Genomic DNA, 11,631 nt, shown 5'->3' on the forward strand with positions numbered 1-11,631 from the left:
AACTCTTCTATCTTGGCTTTCAACATTTAAAACCCCATATTGGTTTCCTCTGTCCACTTAAAGTGACACTTAATCCCTCCTTTAATAGTGTTGATTATAGGAGCACAAACATGGCTAAAGTTTCTCACAAACTTCCTTTAAAAAGATGTCATTCCATGAAAACTTCTAACATCACTTATGCCCCTAGGAATAGGCCAATTAAGTATTGCTTCTACCTTACTTTGATCCATCTTTAAACATCCTTGAGAAATAACAAAACCAAGGTATACTAGCTCTGTTTTCAAAAACTCACATTTTTCAAGGTTGATTTTGAGTTGAGCCTCCTTTAACTTCTTCAAGACCATCTCCACATGCTTAAGGTGCTCCTCCTTGGACCAGTTGAAGATTAAAATGTCATCAAGATACACAATAACAAATCTACCAATAAACTCAACTAAGACTTCACTCATGAGCCTTTGGAAGGTACTAGGTGCATTGGTGAGGCCAAATGACATCACCAACCACTCATATAGGCCTGCATTAGTTCTAAAGGTTGTCTTCCATCCATCTCCAAGTCTGATTCTGATATGATGATAACCAGACTTCAAGTCCACCTTTGTGAAGTAGCTTGCACCTCGTAGATTGTCCAATAGGTCCTCAATCCTTGGCATGGAAAACCGGTACCTTATATTAATCTTATTGATTGCTCTTGAGTCAATGCACATTTTCCATTTGCCTCCTTTTTTAGGCACTAACACAGTAAGAACAACACATGGAATCAAACTATTCTTGATAAACCCTTTGTCTAAGAGTTCTTGCACTTGTTTGGCGATCTCTTCATTTTGACTAGGTGTCATTTTATAGGCAGCTTTGTTAGGCAAATTGGCCCCTAGTATTAAGTCTATTTGATGATTTACATCTCTCATTGGAGGCAAAGAATCAAGCATGTCATCTCCTATTACTTCTGCATATTTTTTGAGTAGTCCTTGCACCTCTTGAGGCACTTCACTCATTGGATTTGCCTTAGCTTCATCGCTAGGCTTCAACACCATAGCATGGCTTTGATGACCTTCTTGCTTTAATACTTTGAGAAACTCTTTACCTCTCATCAACATCACACTTGATCCTATTTTCTTTTCCTCTTTTGGATCAAGCAGGGGATCCATTTGGTACTTCTTCGCATTCTTGGCGATGAGGCAGTTGTTCTTTTCTCCATCATGACTAGCTCTCACATCATATTGCCATTGACGACCCAACAACAAATGACAAGCATCCATAGGCAATATGTCACATAATAATCTATCTTTATACTCAGCAATTTCAAAGTCCACCCATGCTTGTTCATCAACTAAGACATGTTGACCTCGGTTGAGCCATGATACCTTGTAAGGAGTGAGATGTGGTAGTCTTTTTAGTTTGAGTTTGTCCACCATTTCAACTGAGATAATGTTCTCAGTGGAACCTGAGTCTACAATCACCTTACAAATTTTCCCATGTGACTTACAAGTGGTTCTAAACAAACTTTTCCTCTGTGGTGGCTCTTGAGCTTGGGGTATCTTGAGCATTGTCCTCCTCATCATTAAACTTTCTCCATCTGTCACTGGCCCTACCTTGCTGATTGAATAAGTCACACTCTGATTGTCCTCTTCTTGCACCAATTGAGTCCTTCTTTCACCCATGTAAGAGCTTGATGAACCTGAGGCTTTTCCCAGGCACTTACTCGTGGTATGCCCAACTTGATTGCAATGATAACACCTATCGGTGAAGACTGTATTTCCTCTTCTTGAGTTTCCAAACCTGCCCCTAAAATTACTCCTTCCTCTAAAGGATCCTCTATATGTTCCTCTCTGAGAGTCCCCACTGCCTTCTTGGCTTTGTTGCTCTTCATTTCTTGATGATTGCTGCCCTCTACCAAAGGTTCCTCTACCTCTGAAATTCTTACCTCCTCTATGTTTCTGATTTTGTTCACTTCTCCTCTCGATCTTCTCCTCTTCCCTTAAGGCCAACGGAAAACACTTATGGATAGTGTCTGGTGTGAGGATTCTTATCTCATCTTGTATGTTTTGTCTAAGGCCATTCATGTACCTGGCCAACTTCTCCACTTCATTCTCATGCTTCCTAGCCCTCAAACTGAGTTTGTGGAATTCCTCAGTGTATGCATTGACATCTAACTCCCTTTGTTTTAGATTTTGCAGTCTCTTATGGATTTGAACTTCATAATCCCCTGGTAGAAATTGACCCTTAAGTCTGATCTTCATACGCTCCCATGAAATTATCTTCTTCTTACCTTCTTGTATCCTTTCTTCTTGCATCATATTCCACCAAACTAATGTTGATCCTCTCAATCTTGATTTGGCCACATTTACCCTTTTCTCCTCTACAACCTCCTTATAATCAAAATGATTATTTAGGGCCTCTATCCAATCTAGAAACTCTTCTCCATTGAGATTTCCTCCATAGGTGGGTAATTCATCCAAGTTGTCTTTGGAGATAGATTTGACTGCATCCAAGAATAGCTTTTGGTCTTGAGGCATTACTACTGTTGCTTTTTCCTCTCCATATTCCACTTCTTCATCAGTCTCATCTCCCCATTCTGTCTTAACCTTCCCCTTCTCCTTCTTAACATCTCTGGTTCCTCTACTTCTTCTGCATCCTTCAATCCTTCTATCATCTCTGCCACCATCTGTCGGATGGCTTCTGGAGTCATTGCCTTTGGAGGAATTGAACTTGCTTTTGATTCTTCATAATCTGACATACACCAAATCTTTCAAAGAATGGCTCTGATACCACTCTAATGCAAAGAGTCTTGGAGCTTGATCCAATCCACCTTCTTGATTGACTTGTCTTACTTAACCCTTCAACTACTCAAGCCCATCCAATAGCACTTAGTAGGGGTTTTGCTAATGCGACCTCCAAGGTCTGAGCCACTTTGGCATGCCTCCAAGGTATAGCCACTAGTCTAAGACAATCAACTCCACCTATTGAGGTTGCCACCTCAATCTCCTGGCACCACTCCAAGGCTCCAACAACTCTTGCAAGGATCACAACACTCAACCTCTTTCAAAGGACTCAAAAATGCATCTACATAGTGTCTTTGAAGTCTTTTGAGGCTTTTATCATCACCAAATCCATCGCTATGGTTTCCTAACCTTTCTAGGTCTCTACCGGGCTCAAATAGGCCTAATTGAATTAGCCCTCCCTTGGTAGTTTTAGGGACTTAGTTTGAAAACTTCCCAAACGAGGCTAGAAATAAATTATAGATTTGAGTACCCTTTTTAGAGTTACAAACAATACTAGAAAATTGCATATGGGTTATCCATACACCTAGGGTTCCCAATACTACACTAATTTCAATGGTTTAGGACTCACTGGGTGACTTGGAAAGATGTGTTTCAAACCCTTCACCAGTCACCCTATTACATGATAACAATCATCTGGAGTACTACTCCTGGGATCTACCTTAGCATTTCACTTCTTAGGCTGACAACATCCTGAACACGAATGACACAATCCAAAGCTTGGACAACACAACCATGCCTCTATTGAGTCCCAAATTGTTGGTCCATTATTACATCATAAAGACAACACACAAACTTTGAAAGAAAACAAAATTGCATGCTTGGAGTGTTAGGTGCCCTACACCACTTATGAATCTACACTTTGTTAGCTTATCGATTGACATCTATACCGGTAGTATCTTCTGCATGTATACTGATAGGATACCATGCACACCGGTGGCACCAAACTTCATCTTCATTCCGGCAACACATCATGTCTACCTGACTAATCTGATGCATATATCTGATCTCATGCACCTAAGGCAACTTAATGTTTCACTCGTTGATCTGGTGTGAGCCTTCAATCACCTGCCTCCTACTCTTATGTCTTATCTTAGAGGACTATGATGCATTCTATGCACAATAGAAGATAAGATCCACTTACCACTTACCGGTGGGAGAGGATCCTTGTCATCTCATTCTGCTTCTGGCATTGCACTGACATGCCTTAGCTGACATTGATCATATACATCTTCAATCAAACACACATGATCCGATTGAGCACACTCACTGGAAGACTTCTCTTAATCCAGTGGGAGTCCTGTAGATTAACATACAACAACATACAGGTGCCCTACACATACTTCCCCTCTAGTGTTGATGTGATTTTTGTAACATTATGTCTCTTCATCACAATCAACATCCCAACATCTTGCTCTCTTACAGATGTCATCATTTACCTCTTCATCAATTTTGATACCATGTTTTCATACCAGATTCATACATTACCTGTTTGCATCACTATGCCTTATTCAACCATCAAATTTCACTTCACTGGTGGTCACTTCATGCATACTAGTTGACATCAATGACTGCATATCAACTAGCCTCCCATACCGGTTGCCATCCTATACCGGTTGACATCAATGACAACACAATGTCAACAAAGACAATCAAAATAAACACGAACCATCACAAAATATCTCCTACATGATTCTCCATTGTTCTTCTTTCTCCTTCAAATTGGATGTGGATCTCACCTACAAACACAAATGCAAGTGAAAAATAAAGTGGATTATGAGATGAAAATCGCTGCATAAGATTACTCGTAGCATGGTTAGCCATGATCGAAGAAAAGGACTCAATTTATAGACAAAGGTATGAAGGCATCAAATTGGAATGAGCAATTCAAAAGAGGCAGTTGAATTTTAAATTGGCATGATTATGATAGGATTGAATGACAAATTGAGAGAAAATTCTGCTCATCAATTATGACAAGATTGAGAGGGAAAATATCCACTTGATTATGACAAATTAGGCCTCAAAATTTGCTCATAGAATAATGACAACAAGGGCATGAAAATTGTTGGGAATATGGAGGAATTGATTATGTGTTGCATTGATGTTTTCTCATTGATGTCAACACTAGCTGTTATGGTTGGTTACCGGCAGATAGGTTTTGGTTACCGGTAGAAGAACTAGTGTTACCAGTAAGGGTTTAAGGTTTTACCAACAGAGCTTTTACTGAGAATCTTTGACAGGATGCATAAGTGGTGTTGGTGCGGCTTCTAGATGGAATTCAGGATGTAGAAGGTGATCCTTGATCGTGCCTTGACTGATTGGAGACATCGCTTTGGTGTGGTGGACCCGGATTAGGTCTGGTACCTATCTAGGTTATGGACCAATATCATGTTAATGTGTTCTCTACACATTACCGAGATGTTTTAAGGATTGGTTAAAGTTGTTTTTGTCTAAAGCCGACATGGCATATCATTGTAATATGGATGTATGTAATGATCTTATTGTAATATCTTTTAGGTGGTCGACCTAATTGGTTTAGGCCTTAGGGATTGTATAAATTGATGTAAGATCTCATTGTAGATCATGGGAATGAAAAGGCAATATTCATGATCGTGAAATTAAATATCATATGCGAAGGAGATTTGGTCGATCATAGGTAATCAAATTGGGTTTAAGTAAGAGGTCAAAGGCCTCCGGTATTGAGCTTAACCGGGACTGTAATCAGGCATGGTAGATGCTATCTCTGGCAGTTCATTCTTCTGGATTGTTGTCCAATTATATTGAGGTGGTTGTAACCTCTTTGTAGTCAGTGAGACTCCTTTGTAATGAGCAGTATGCTCTAGGCAGCGTTCCTTCCTGCATGTACATGTGCAGGCCCCTTATTGTATCACATACTTTCTGCAGAAGTATCATCTGACTGTGGGTAGGTTTCCTGACGTGGTTTTTCCCTTTACCAAATTTTCCACATACAAATCATGGTGTTATGTGGTATGGTTGCATTGTGTTAATTCTTTGTTTCATTCTTAAGTTTTATTTCTTACCGGTATTTGTTTTTTCTATTCCGATATTCAATGTTTATGTGCTCCGATTAAAGGTTATAAAGTGGTTTGATTAATATAATCTGTTGACAATTGATTCACCCCCCCTCTCAGTTGTCCACCAGTTATCCTAACAATTGGTATCAGAGGTTTGGTCCTCTTTTGCAGAAGCTTAACCGCTTGAGGTAGATCCTATGGCAACTAATACTTCAAATCCACCGACAACTATTTTCAGAAGAGAAATCCCTAAGCTTGATGGAACAAACTATGGGATATGGAAAATCCAAATGGAGACTCATCTTAGATGTCTTGGAAAGGATATACACCTTATGATCCAACATATGGCAATCCTGCTCCTGCAAACTTGGACAATAATATTGAAAATGATTGCAGAGCAAGAGAAGCCCTCCTGTGTGCACTCACTAATCAGCAAATCATGGGATTGACTAATAAATCATCTACAAAGGTTACATGGGATAAATTGCAAACTCTGAATGAAGGTGATTCTACTATCAAAATTGCTAAACTTGATGGTTACCGGGTAAGATATGAGAACTTGAAGATGGAAGATAATGAAAGAAGTGCTACATTTATGGAAAGAGTAAATGAGATTGTCATGGGAATTCAATGTTGTGGAGGATCTCTGAGTGAAGATGAAATAGTTTCTAAAGTCTTGAGAGCCCTTCCACTGGCTTACAAGATGAAGGCAATTGCAATTAATGAACTGAGAACAATGGCAAACACTTCAGCTAACAGAGACATTCTGATTGGGAAATTATCTGCTTTTGAGCTTGACGAATTTGGACCCTCTTGAGTTGCAAAGTCTGAACCTGCTTTTCATGCATCATCATCTACCGACAAAAGTGATTGGAAATCCTTATATGAAAAATAATTGGAAGATATGAGGAAAGAGGATGAAGAATTTGAGCAACTTGAAGCCTCATTTGCTAGAAGAGTGCCTAAAGGACCGACAAGAAGTAAGTATGAAGGAAAATCACCTTTTAAATATTTTGCATGTAATAAGATTGGTCATTTTGCATCTAGATGTCCTGAAAGGAATGCAAGATTTGAAGAAAGAGTTAAGAAATCATTTAAGCCTAATCATAACAGATATAGATTCAAGAGAAGCAAACAATGCTACATAGCAGATGAGGAAGGAGTAAGTGATGACTCTGAGGATGAACCAACAACAGACTCTACTAGTGGATCCGACAATGGAAAGGAATGGGTGTTCTATGCTTTAAAGGAAGATGAACTGGAACTAGCTATCAAGAATGAAGAAAAGGCCCTGGCAGCAAAAGTTGAAGACAAGGATCAATGGGTAATTGATAGTGGATGTTCACATCATATGACTGGAGATAAAAGAAAATTTATGTCCCTACAAGAATACAATGGCGGTCAAGTCAGATTTGGAGATGACAAAGCATGTATGATCAAAGGTAGAGGTATTGTTTCTTTGGATGGCAAACATAATACTGATAATGTTTTTTATGTAGAAGGTTTAAAGCATAATCTTTTAAGTGTTGGTCAATTGGTGGACAAGGGATTTCGATTTCAGTTTAAAGATAGAAAATGCAAAATCATTAATAAAATTGGTTTGGAGATTGCAATCGGTACTCAGACTGGAGGTAATATATTTCACTTGAACATTGGTAATAAGACATGTTTGATTGCTCACATCGAGGAGAGTTGGTTATGACATAAGAGGTTATGTCATGTTAATTTTGATTGTATTGTTAAGATTAGTTCAACAAAGGTAGTTAGAGATATACCTAAGATTATAAAGCCTCATAATCCGGTATGTAAGGAATGTCAATTGGGAAAGTAAGTTAGAACTTATTTTAAGATCATACATGATAAATCTAATGATGTGCTTGATTTGATACATACTGATTTATGTGGTCCAATAAGGACCAAAATCTTTCAAGGTGATAGATACTTCATGTTGATAATTGATGATTATTCTAGAATGATGTGGGTGACTTTTCTAAGGGAGAAGTCTGAAGCTTTTGAGAAATTCAAGATCTTTAAAGAAAAAGGTGGAAACAGAAACTGGATTGAAAATTAAATGTCTGGCATCAAATCAAGGTGGTGAGTTCACTTCTCATGAATTTAACAGTTTTTGTGAGACAAATGGAATTAGGAGACAATTATATGCACCCTGGACTCCTCAGTAGAATGGAGTAGTGGAAAGGAAGAATAGAACCATTTTGGATGCAACAAGAACCATGATGATGGAAGCCAAATTGCCTCACATCTACTGGAGAGAAGCAATGAGTACAACCGTCTACACATTCAACAGAGTTCATATCAAAGGTGAAACCAGTATGACCCCTTATGAATTATGGTTTGGACATACACCTACTATTAAAAATTTCAGAATTTTTGAAAGTAAATGTTATATCAAAAGGGATGATTCAATTGGGAATTTTGATCCTAGATGTGATGAAGGGATATTTCTTGGATATTCAATTCAGAGCAAAGCATATAGATGTTATAACAAAAGATTGCAGAAAATTATGGAGAGCACAAATGTGAAAGTAGATGAGAAATACAAAAATCAATCTATATCATATGACAGGGAATCGATAGTGGAAATGAGCATAACTAAACCGACAATGCCAAAATTGGTACAAGACACTGAGATAGTTACACCAGTACAATCAGAAAATTCAACTATGACTAATGATTAGAACAGTGAACTTGAAGTTTAGAAGACACCAAGGTATGTAAGATTAAATCATTCTGAAGATCAAATCATTGGAGATAGGAACAAGGGAGTTATGACAAGAAGAAGACTGGTAAATGAAGAGGTATGTCTTATTTCTCAAATTGAACTAGCATTTGTTACTGAACCTTGTAAAGATAAACATTGGTTAAAGGCTATGGAAGATGAATTAGATTAGATAGAGAAGAATAACACCTGGACTTTAGTTCCCCGGCCTAAAAATAAGAATGTTATTGGAACTAAATGGGTTTTTAGAAATAAACTAAATGAGGATGGTCAAGTTGTAAGAAATAAGGCTAGATTGGTTTGTAAAGGATATTCTCAAATGGAAGGAATTGATTATGGGGAGACATTTGCACCTGTAGCTAGAATTGAAGCTATTAGACTATTTCTTGCCTATGCAACATATAAGAACTATAAGGTCTATCAAATGGATGTTAAATGTGCATTTTTGAATGGTGAACTTGAGGAAGAGGTATACATTGAGCAGCCTAATGGATTTTCACTGACAAATGACAAAGATATGGATTGCGGGTTAAGGAAAGCATTAAATGGATTGAAACAAGCTCCTAGAGCTTGATATGCAAGGTTTGATAAATATCTTTTGAAGTTTGGTTTTACTAAAGGCAGTGCTGATAGTAATTTATATTTCAAGATCACTGATGATGATACTTTGATTATTGAATTTTTTGTTGATGATATCATTTTTGGAGGTGAAGATAAATTGTGCATGGAATTCTCTAGTAATATGAAGAATGAATTTGAATTGTCCATGATTGGTGAGATGAGATTTTTCTTAGATTTGCAGATTACTCAAACTGAAAAAGGCATTTTTATCTGTCAAACTAAGTATCTAAGGGAATTGTTGAAGAAGTTTGGTATGGATAATTCCAAACCGATAAGTACTCCTATGGTGACAAGTGATAAATTATCTATCAAAGACACATCTGCACTAGTAAATTTGACAAGATATAAGTCTATAATTGGTGGCTTGTTATATCTAACTCAGACTAGACCAGATATAATGAATGCAGTAAGTATTGTTTCAAGATATCAAAGTAATCCTAAAGAAAATCATGAATGTGCAGTAAAGAGGATATTCCAGTATTTGCAAGGAACAATAGAATATGGCTTATGGTATTCTAGAGATGATAACTTCACTTTATGTACATATATAGATTTAGATTGGGCAAGAGATACTAATGACATGAAGAGAACTTCTAGTGGAGCTTTCTTTCTTGGAAAGAAATTAGTTTCATGGATCAGCAAAAAAATGTCATGCATTTCTTTATCTACTGCAGAAGCTGAATATGTTGCAGCAACAACTAATTGCACTCAAGTCTTGTGGATGAAGCAAATGTTGAAGGAATTCAAGGTAAATTATAGTGAATCGATGGTTATCTACCGTGATAACTCTGCAGCTATTGACATATCTGAGAATCTGGTATTTCACTCTAAGACTAAGCACATTTCAATAAAATATAACTTTCTGAAGGACAAGGTGGAAGAAAAGGAAGTCAAATTGGTTTATGTGAACACTAAAGAACAAATTGTAGATATATTCACTAAACTATTGTCTAAGGAATCATTTGAGTATTTGAGAGACAGGTTAGGGGTATCTACCCCTCCGACAAAAACTTGATTGATGGAGCAAACAATCAATCCGGTATGCATCATCAACTTTATCCTTTGCTTTGGGTTGATGTTGTGGTGCTACTACTCAGGGGGAGTAGTCAACTTTGAGATTCATAGAAATTTGATATCTATGTCATATCTTTGGCATTGATGTCAAAGGGGAGAGTTATATGTGAAAAATTCATATCAGTTTCAGATTGGACTGCACTCCTTAGGGGGAGTTGTTGGGATTTTTTAAATTTTCATTGTTATATCTTCTATGAGAAATGTTTGGCATTTCTTAGCACTTAGATGCTTTCTTTTTCACATCTAGTGTTGCCATCAATGCCAAAGGGGGATATTGTTGGCAATATGGAGGAATTGATTATGTGGTGCATTGATGTTTTGTCATTGATGTCAACACTAGCTATTATGGTTGGTTACCGATAGATAGGTTTTGGTTACCAGTAGAAGACCTGAAGTTACCGAGAAGGGTTTAAGGTTTTACCAGCAGAGCTTTTACTGAGAATCTTTGATAGGATGCATAAGTGGTGTTGGTGCGGCTTCTAGATGGAAGTTAGGATGCATAAGGTGATCCTTGATTGTGCCTCAACTGATTGGAGAGATCGCTTTGGTCACAGATGGCATTGACTGACAAAGACCAATGATGAATTGGTCACAGATGACAAAGGATCAATGACAATTTGATCCAAAATTGATGAAGTTTGGAGATTGATTGAGATCGATGACAAATCGATCAAAGATTGACAAAAGGTTGATTTGATGAAGGTCAAATGAAAAAAGACTTACGACGAATTGATAAAAATTGAGAAAGAGACTGACAATTGACGATTAAAAGGGTTTCAAAAATGATCCAAAATGATTGATAATTGATCAAGGATGTTTGACAATTGATTGAAAATGATTGAGGTATATGACAAAACCCTAATTTGACACCGATTAGGATTGACAATGTCCAATTGACATGATTAGTTGATCACAACCATTGATTGCAATTCAAAAATGATATTGACAAGACCTAATTGAAATTCAAGAGCATTGGAATCAAGAAGGAAAGAAATGTAGAAGAATGAGAAAATATCGACAAATGATAAAGATTGAATGTGCGACAAAAAATAAATGTTAATAAGATGCGAAAACCCTAAAATAAGGTCACACGAACATGTTAAAGTATGACACCACAAGCATTGACCATTTTTGGACGCCTACATTTTGTCCCTCTTTAAGACAATGCGATTTTGAGCATTTTTTCAAAGAATAGTAAAGAAAAATCACATAAAACATTGACCTAGCAATGATGGGTTACAAGGGTGCCCCTTGAGAAATTGGGCAAAAAATTTAGAAAATAGGCCAATTTGTCGAAAATAATGCTAAGAATAGACCAAGATGACTGCAAGGACTAATGAAAGTTAAGGGTCCCTCATTTTATCTTTTCATAAGTTGTTGAGCTACC

This window comes from Cryptomeria japonica, chromosome 3 (assembly GCF_030272615.1).
Source record: "Cryptomeria japonica chromosome 3, Sugi_1.0, whole genome shotgun sequence".
NCBI lineage: Eukaryota > Viridiplantae > Streptophyta > Pinopsida > Cupressales > Cupressaceae > Cryptomeria > Cryptomeria japonica.